The sequence below is a fragment of the Cibotium barometz genome, chromosome 30 (assembly GCF_041138505.1).
Source record: "Cibotium barometz isolate CiBa-2024 chromosome 30, ASM4113850v1, whole genome shotgun sequence".
NCBI lineage: Eukaryota > Viridiplantae > Streptophyta > Polypodiopsida > Cyatheales > Cibotiaceae > Cibotium > Cibotium barometz.
Genome location: NC_141075.1, coordinates 20396953 through 20406733, shown reverse-complemented (window position 1 = coordinate 20406733; position 9781 = coordinate 20396953). Strand labels below are relative to the sequence as shown.

General features: G+C 42.5%; 1 long non-coding RNA gene across 1 annotated transcript; it reads right to left on the bottom strand.

Annotated features, from left to right (window-relative positions):
- Nucleotides 1-2684: 2684 nt before the first annotated feature.
- LOC147621254 (uncharacterized) lies at nt 2685-4454 on the bottom strand. The gene is made up of 4 exons (XR_015269883.1): nt 3935-4454; nt 3563-3787; nt 2942-3410; nt 2685-2811 (listed from the first exon to the last, which is right to left on the bottom strand). It is a non-coding gene; the product is annotated as an uncharacterized LOC147621254 (long non-coding RNA).
- Nucleotides 4455-9781: the final 5327 nt, after the last annotated feature.

Sequence of the window (9781 nt, the reverse complement as noted above, 5' to 3'; positions counted from 1 at the left end):
TTGACTCCTGATCCCCCATTTTATAGCACCTATGCTATGTCTATGCCAGATAGCTTGACCTGAATCACCAAGATGGCCTCATCATAGATTGGAGCTTCCTTCAACGGAGTCGGATTTTCAGACTCCATTTTGTCAATGTGCATGGTTTCCAGAACTTGGGATGGACCCGTCCTCTCCTCCTGGGGCATTAGTTGGTGGACCAACCGATCTCTAAAGTTTGGCATTAGGGTTAGCTCCACTGACATGTGGATCTTCTATTTCTTCATATCTTCCCATAGATCATACTGCAGAGTTTCTCCCTCTGCTACCCTGACTAGACTTTCTTCCTTCCTCGATGCCTCCACACTTTCTTGAGGGTTTGCTTTGTTTAGTGTCTTTGACAACTCTCCTCCCTAATCCATGACTTGTTGGATCGTATCACCAGATTGTATTGTGACCTCAGCTTCTTGCTCAATTATTGGTCGCGGCCTTTCTAGCTCCTTCTTCCGAAGTGCTTCTTGAGCTTGTTGCTTCTACACACCCAATCAGGAACCTGTGTCCGAACCTTGTGCTAATCTTGCCATGTGACCACCTTATGCTTCCCTTTCTTATTCGAGGTCGGTCCTTTCTCCACCTCTAGAGTCTCAGGTTGCATGGACCTTGTCACCGCCATGGCTGACAATTCTACCTCCTATATGGTCAGCATGTCTACTTCTTGCTCCGCCAGAGCTATAATTTCCATGGCATTCAATTGCCGGCAGGCCAGAGGTCGAAGCTTAAGCGCCTTCCACCTCGGCTCTATGTTTTTTCTAGAGTTCACAGTCAAACTTCCGATGGCATGGTGCATGGCAATAGAAACAGGTGATTCAAAGCGAGGCGCTGTGCACCTGGGACATCCCTAGGAGAAAAACTTACTCTTGGTCAAAATGGAGGCCTTCTATATGGTTCCTACGAAGCCATCTGTGGGGCAAGTTGAACTGCTGCCCACAACTCGGGCTAGTTGCACCGTAGTTTGCTGAGGTGATCTCCTTCCATTGTATCTGCAAACATCAATGTTGTGCATGGCAATCTTGCAAATGGCACACCAAAGCACATTCAAGCCGCATTCCTCGACCACATGGCCATGATTCTGATATCTCATGCACCAAGTTCCCAATCGGACTTTTTGTGAGGAGACTTCGCTCCTTCACCGAATAACCTGAGCCATAGCCACATGCAGTTCCTTGGTCGCTTTCCCTTCCTTCTTGCTCTTTGACTGTGTCTTGCGATTTTCCTCTCCATAGTCGTGGGGCCAATTAGGCACTTGTAAACAGATTAATCGGTTGGATAACTGCTAATCTTAGCCATCATAGGTGTAACACAGTCGTTGCTTAGAGCACATGAACTTCATAGTTGTAATTACACCTTGAGTAGTATAAACATGTAATTGAAATTAGAACAATGGTTGTTTTTGGTGGCTGGTTGATCAGTCAAGTGTCTACTTTGTATATCAGTCTTTTTCTTCTTTTTGGTAATACATCAATGCTGATTTATCTCTTGGTATTGTATTCTCATTGTATTCATCTCTTGTGTCTGTATTTATGCTTTGTCTTCTACTCTTTTTTGTGTATTTCTTCTGCATTACACTGGTGTATGTTGCATGCATAACTAGAGAAAACTCAGTAGGTTATTGGGCAGCGATCTCCCAATAACATTTTCCCTTCCTCACACACTCTCTACCTTGAGGCCAATATCTCATGACATGCTCATGAATATCTGTATACGTGATATTCTTCTTGTTACCTGAGAAATCTACCCCTATGAAAATGTAATCACCAACAATGGCTATACGCTTATGCTCCATCCCAACAGGTAATGAATCCATGCTATGCTTTAAGAACATAGACAAAAGTGCTTCTTTTCTTAGAAACACTTTGCGAGTGTTGTCCGCACTCCCTTCCAAACACAAACAATGAAAGAGTCACCTCATTTGAACCAACTACACCAAACCTATATAATTAAGGATCATATGAGATGGAATGGCTTCTTACCAAGAAAAGAACTATCATCCTCTGAATAAATAGGCTCCCTATCCTCTAAAAGGTTGGGTTCCTCAACTTGATGTCAACGTTTCTCATGACCTACCAAAACCAATACATAGGCCTAGAGTCAATACATATCATTGTCAATTTGTATCCAAAAGAAAATGCAATGATCCTACCATGCAAGTCTATAGATGCAAGTCTATAGATGTGTCCCTCCTACCACCATGTTTCACCTCCTTCTTGAATTATGCATGCTTCTCCTTTTCTCTCTCTAGTACTTCACCACCATCCATATCGATCCACCATGGACAGTTACCTAACTCCCACTTTGAAAGGGAACGCATGTAAGGAGGATACATTATGGTAGCCTCATTAAGTGATCGATAACCATTGCCTAGCCCTTAGAGGTAGAGCAATAATGTGTCCATTCTGTTTCAAAAATAGTAGAAACTTGCATAATTTTAAACACACACTACCAAGAGCAACTTAGAAAATAACCAACAACAAACACAGAGCTATCTATAAGCGACCACTCTAAAATAGTATACATGTACACCAGTCTCTAAGTAGCCATCTAAATCAAGTTAAGATTTCTTAGATTTTTGAGATTAGTTCCCTTCTCCTTTCCCTCCACACGCCTGACAATTTGAAACAAGAACTTTCTTTTCTCAATCCTCACCTCATATAATAATCAAGAAAAAGGCACTCATCATGAACTACAATTCCACCAAGCACGTCGATGAAATCCTTACGCACATCTTGAGATTTCAAGAATATCTTCTCCAACACAACCTCTCTTTAAAGCCAACTACAAAATGACAACATTTCTAAAATTATATGAGATTCGTTTATTTATGTACTCATTCTATGTTCTTTGCAACATGAAAAAGTACTCAAAATAGAGAGAGAGAGAGAGAGAGAGAGAGAGAGAGGCTTACTTTCTGTAGTTGTGGTCTCCTCTTGGAAGAGCAAACATGGATTTAGTAGTTTTGTTTGCCTCAAATAGAGACAACCAATACAACTTTGTCTCATTGGAAATATCACACATTGCAAGCAAGTTTAGCTTCTCCAATGTGGCGAAGCTTTCACCTCACCACTTCAGTATCAAGACTCTCTTCCATCACTCTTTCCCAAGGGAAGAATCAACAATATTCAAGATATATCCACATTAAAAATAGTGAAAAAAGAACAAAAAATAAGATACTGGAGTAGTAAAAAGACCAAGGCATATTGTTGAAAGATGTGATTTCCAAGTTGTCACAAGCAAAAAGTTACCTTTCCAATCCTATCACTATACTTTCTAGTCGATTCATTCATTTCCTTAATCTCTGCCTTTCTCAAATCTTCCTTAGACAAAGAAGACCTCATTGGTTCCACCTTCTTATGTAAATCTTTGAAGAACTGAACCTATGGAAACCACATTATGTTATCACCAACACAAAATATCCAATTCATACACTTGATGCTTTTGCTTATGCCCTTGTCTTATTGTATATGAAAACATCTTAAATGGTAAAGTTACACATGTGAAAACGTCTTATAAACATTAAATAACTTACATTATATACCAATCTGTCCATGTATCTCCGTGTGTCAGTGGAAACCAAGGCTTAGCTCCCTTAGTATACTTCATCCAAATTTTTGCAATGAGCTTGACATGCTCATAGTGTAACTCTTTCAAAAATAATCTTTTGGATTTGTCGAACAAATGTTGGAACAAATGTTGGTTGTGCTTACTAATTCATCCCTCAAAGAGGTGGCAAGCCAATGTATGCATGTTAAGGCTACATCAATCCAAAAACACCAACACTTTAAAATTTTTCATCAACACTTCAATCAAAAGATAAAAAGTTCTTCATCAATACTTTAATCAACATAAAAAAAGTAAGGACTCTCAAGTTTAAACAACAAAGAAAAAGATAAGTACTTACAAGTTTATTCTTTGTAATCATGAGAGAAGCGCAATCTCGCTAACTCGTTAAGGATCAATAATGGTGGACAACACTCAGACATGCTTGTCTCTTTTGTTAGCAAATCTTTCCCATATTGCCTCCATCCATGCCATTGTTCTGTGGTTTCATCCCCATACATAAAGCATACGCCTTGCAAGCATCCAAAGATTATGTCGAGTTGCTATCTCTTCCTCAAAGTCCCTATTCATGTCATGCCATATCGGATCCTAGCTTGCCATAATGTCCTCACTAACTAAAGCTTCACCTATGTCACATGTCAATACTAAAACAATGACGACACCTTTCTCTGGCACATAACCCTCTCTCCCAAAAATGATCTTCAAACTAGAAATATCTTTCAAACCTCTGATTTTAGCATATGGAATTATCCGAAAAAGCGAAATTGGAGGACATTCAAAGCAACTCACTATTTTGAACTTCTTAAGGATATCTTCACCTTGGAACATGAAAATGCAACTCTCATCCCTGATTCTATCTTCTTTCAACACCTCCGGACGCAAGACATAGGACACAATTTACAATCTTGCCTCTTGCTCATTCAAATTCTCTTCTTCGTTGTTCTATGTAGCCTCATCATCTTCCATGCCCACATCAACTCTTTCATTATTTTTAGAGTCTTCCATGTTATCCTCCAAAGACTCTAAAATCAAATCTACCTTGCTTGGTCTTGGCCCTCTTCTACCCCTTCTACCTCCCCCTCTTTGATGACTCGACAACATCTTTGCTACAAAAAAAAAATGGTAATCTAATCAATTAGCAAAACAAAGAGGGTTTAATGTCATCAAAATGCAAAACGAGAGGGTTCCCATGGTATGTTAATTTTATTCATTTTCATCAAACACACACAACAAAATTCAATCAAAAAGCCAAACAAAGAGGCTTTAATTCGAAAAAAGTGCAAAAATAAGATCCCTTTAATAACCTGTTACTAGTGTGGTCCATATTGGCGAAATTACATTTCACCAAAACACACAACAAAATTCCATCAAAGAGAAAAAAAAGAAAGTTTTATTCTATTATATATAAAAAACAAAGTGCCTTTGATAGCCCATGTCGGCACAGCCCATATTGGCAATGTAAATTCTTTTTCATTTCACCAAAATTCCATCAAAAATGCTAGAATAGGATGGTTTAATTCCATCAAAATGCAAAAACAAGGTCTCTATTGTAGTCCATGCCAACACGGTCTACTTAAGGGGACTGACACACACACACACACACACATGCATCAAAATGACTATATTGTGAAAAAGTAACCACGATGAGGGGCTTGTTTGCAAAAGAAGCATACAATTGTCTCATGAACTTACTGTTAGAAGTCATCTCTTGTCTATACATATACACCAAGGCCTCTGTTGTGGATGTGCCCGCCCTTTGTAGGTGTTTTATCATTTTTCCTCACTCCCCGTATTTTTTTTCCATTTTTCCTATTTTTCTGTGGCATGGGAGGCAGTTGTAGTGGCAACAGGTCGTGGACCTTCTTGATGCTGGCCGACACCCCCTGCTACTGGCGAACTATACATTCAGCAGGTCGTGGAGTATTTGGTCCCGTTGGCTGCCCTACAGCAGGCCGATTGCTATTTGGGGGCCATATAAAATGGCCCCACAGCCCCTTGTCACTTGTGTATCACTTCGGGATCTTCTTTGTGGATATAGAGCAAAGTTACACGCCTCTATCTCTCTCTGTCTCTTGTGCTGTTGTTTTCTGCATTGCATTTGCTCTTATGTTCCCAGATCTGGTCATCATCTCCGCTGCGCATTCTGACATGATATCAGAGCCCGGGAGCGTGTGTGGTCCTGGGTGACCCCCTTGCGCCTCGGTGGCTTGCGGAGCTTGAAATGAGGGAGGGTGTTGGAAGGTTGGCGATTTCGAGCGTGTGATCTATGGCTAGAAGGTGCCTTGGATTATCCCATAAGTGGAAGCATGGAAAGTTGAAGAGCCATATATAGGCTAGAGTGGCACCTTGTCATAGTCATCTCCTCTGGCCGGTATTTTGGGAGGCAGCTCACTGGGAGATGGGAGCCCGATGGAGGGATGCTGCAGTGCCTGTTGGGGGTGTTCATGGTGCTCGATGGTGATGCGTCTCCTACGTGTGTTAGTCTTCCGCTGCGCATTCTGACATGGTATCAGAGCCCTAGGCTCTTAATTGTTCTTGGGATTTGTGTGAGCAAGAGGGAGACTGTTGTGTTGCTAATTGGTGGACTGTACGGGACTGTTTGGGAAGAGGAGACGCAAGAGGATGGCGGGCTGATTTACTGGACAACCACTTGCAGGTGTAAGTTCTTTGTTCCCACCCACCCACCCACCCTTTTTCAAACTACATCCCCGTGATGGCAGATCTGTTAGAGATGGCCGAGAGGCATGTGAAGATCCCTACACTCCCCACGTTCCCGGTGGACCGTGGACGGGAACAACTACGACATATGGAAGGTTATGATGGAATCTGTTCTGGAATCTTACCTTGCTGATTTCATCGTTGTTGGGGTTCCACGATCGGAAGTAGAGGAAGGGGAGTTACTGTCGATCTAAAAGGATCGAGACACAGGCACAGATGTGAGATCGTGTCAACGCCAAGGTCCGTTCGTTTATCTTCCTCAACTGCACACCGCAAGTAATCAATCATGTAAAGCATATGACGCTCGCCAAAGGTATATGGTAGCATTTGGCTTCTTTACAACAGGGTATCGCCCATGAAAAGGATTTCCTTGGAAGTACAGATACAGGTTATGAGCCCTGCAAAGTCGTTGACGATGTGGGAGCATATTAACAAGCTGCTGGCTGTTCATCAGCAGGAAGTTCTTCAGGCTAGGAAGGAGATATCGTCAGAGGACATGGCCATAACGTTGCTGTCACATTTGCCCTCTCAATACTCAGCATTTTACTCGTCTTTGATTACCAGTGGCAAGCTCAGCACCATCACGTGGGAAGAGCTTGTGCCCATAGTCTTGGACCAGGAGGAACGATTCACGAACCTTCCTCAGGGTGGAGGTTCGAAGGCCTTAACTGGCCAACGGTCGAAAGACCGTAACACGGGCAAAGGGAAAGCTTCATCTCGAAGAAGTCTTCTAAGAAGAGGTCCGCGCTAACTGCGAGAAACTAAAGGCAGAGAGGACCTGTAATGATTGTGGCGAGAAAGGCCACTATTGGAGGCTGTGTCCCAAGCGGAAGACCAAGAAGGGTGAAGATTCCTCAGCAGCAATCATGAAGACTCCGGATTTTGTGCACCTGGAGGTGGACATTGATGTTTCATTTTCTTCAGGCAGGGAGGAGGTTGGAGGATTCTCCGCAATGGATACTCGGGAGTGGATTCTAGACAGTGATACTTCCAGGCACATGACTCCTTCCCATTCAGATTTACATGATCTCTGTAGGTATTCTGGTCACATTCTTACTAGGGATACATCCACTATCCCAGTTCACAGTGAGGGCAGGTTGGAGATAGTTCCCGATGGCAGAGGGGGAAAGCATTCCTCCCAGGTGTTGTATGTTCCGTCACTTGGTTTTCATCTGTTGTCAGTGCATTAGGTTTGCAAGACTGGCGTACAGGTGGAGTTTGATGAGCATTTTGTTGTTCTCCAGGACAAAGCAATAGGCCAGGTGGTTTGGGAAGGCAGAGTGGAGAATGGAGTTTACAAGCTTTCAGCACTCTCTCTCCCAAGTCCTCAGATTTGTGATGAGTGACAGTCTGGTAATGGCCACTTAAGTGTAGATACGCTGCAGGTGCAAGCTTTTCGAGACCAGATGGTGGATAGCTTGCCAATTGATGGTAGCAGTTGGTAGGAACGTTCCAGTAATGATGTTGGTGGTTCTTGTGTTCCTCAGTCAGAGGAAACTGAACAGGTAACTTATGCTCTCATGTCTCGTGGTATTCGGGATAACGAAACTCCTGTAGATAAGGATGTTCTTTCCACGGGGACCTTTCGGAAAGCCAAGCAGGTAGCAATTGATTACTTGCAGAAGGAGGTGCATACTCCATAAGGCTTTGTGGTTCCGGATTCAGAGGGGGTGGTTGATAGGTTTCAAAAGGCTTTGCGTGGTCTTCAGTAGGTTTCCAGGACTTGGCTTTGCACCGTAACAGGTGTTAATCCTTGTGAGCAGTGTGATGCCTCTTTAACTCGGAAGCAGCATGGTTCATTGATTTGGTTGATGGACACCAGATTGGACGGGAGCTTCCTGATGAGGCAGTTGAGCTCATGGTTGCAGATGCCTCTTTGGGAGGCAAGATTGCGTATCCTGTGGTTTCTGCGACATGCGAAGGATCATGGACTCTTTTACATAGGAGAGGGATTGATGGATGGAGTTCGACTCCACGGTTGGAGTGACTCAGATTATGGAGGAGATCCAGACACGAGATCTACTTTAAGCCCAGGAGCAATTTTTTAGAGCAATAAGAGACAATCATCTTTTGCCTTGTCGTTTTAACACAGACAGAGTACCAAACTGCTTATGATGCTGCTTGTGAGGTGGTGAGGTTGCAGAGGTTGCATTGCAGGATTGGGACCCATGGTCATCCAGAGGCACTTTGTTCGTGAGATCGTTGCTGATGACATCTTGCTAGAGTTATGTTCGACGGAGGACAGTACGGTGGACCTCTTCACGAAGTCGCTATCTCAGGATTTGCTTAGGCAGCACCCCAACTGCCCGTGATTGGTTTCACAGCCAGGAGCTGAGAGGGGGTGTTAGAAGTCATCTCCTGTCTATACATATACACCAGGGCCTCTGTTGTGATAGTGACCCTTTGTAGGTGTTTTATCATTTTTCCTCACTCCCTATATTTTTTTCCCATTTTTCCTATTTTTTGTGTGGCATGGGAGGCAGTCTTGTAGTGGCAGGAGGACCTTGATCTTAGCCGACTACATCTGTGTATACACTAGAGGTGGCCAACTGTTTTGCACAAGTCGTGGACCTTCTTGATGCTGACCGACACCTCCTGCTCTACTGGCCGACTATACATTCAACAGGTCGTAGAGTATTTGGTCCTGTCGGCTACCCTACAACAAGCCGACTGCTTTTTGGGGACCATATAAAATGGCCCCACAACCCATGTCACTTGTGTATCACTTCGAGATCTTCTTTGTGTATATAGAGCCTTTAATTCCAAAAAAAAAAGCAAAAATAAGATCCTTTTAATAGCCTGTTACCAGCATGGTGCATATTGGCCAAATTAAATTTCACCAAAACACACAACAAAATTCCATCAAAGAGACAAAAAAAGAAAGTTTTATTCTATTATATATAAAAAACAAAGTGCCTTTGATAGCCATATTGGCAATGTTAATTCTTTTTCATTTCACCAAAATTCCATCAAAAATGCTAGAATGGGATGGTTTAATTCCATCAAAATGCAAAAACAAGGTCTCTATTGTAGCTCGTGCCAACGCGGTCTACTTAAGGGGACACACACACACACACACACACACACACACACACACACACACACACACACACACCCATCAAAATAACTATATTGTGAAAAAGTAGCCACGATGAGGAGCTTGTTTGCAACAGAAGCATACAATTGCCTCATAAACTAACATGGTTAATCCAATGAATATAATGATGCATGCATAAGCAATATCAAATATTGTGGTCAAGAAGATTAAACATGCCAAAGACAATGCATGCATTAGCAATATCAAAAATTTCTGTCAAGAAGATTAAACATGATAAAGACAATGCATGCATGAGGACATTCAAAAAAGGAATGTTTACCATAAAAAATAATTGGCATGATGGAGACAAGACATGCATAAGCATAATTAAGAAGAATTTACATAACGCTCCGGTAGGGCATGTGAGAGCTA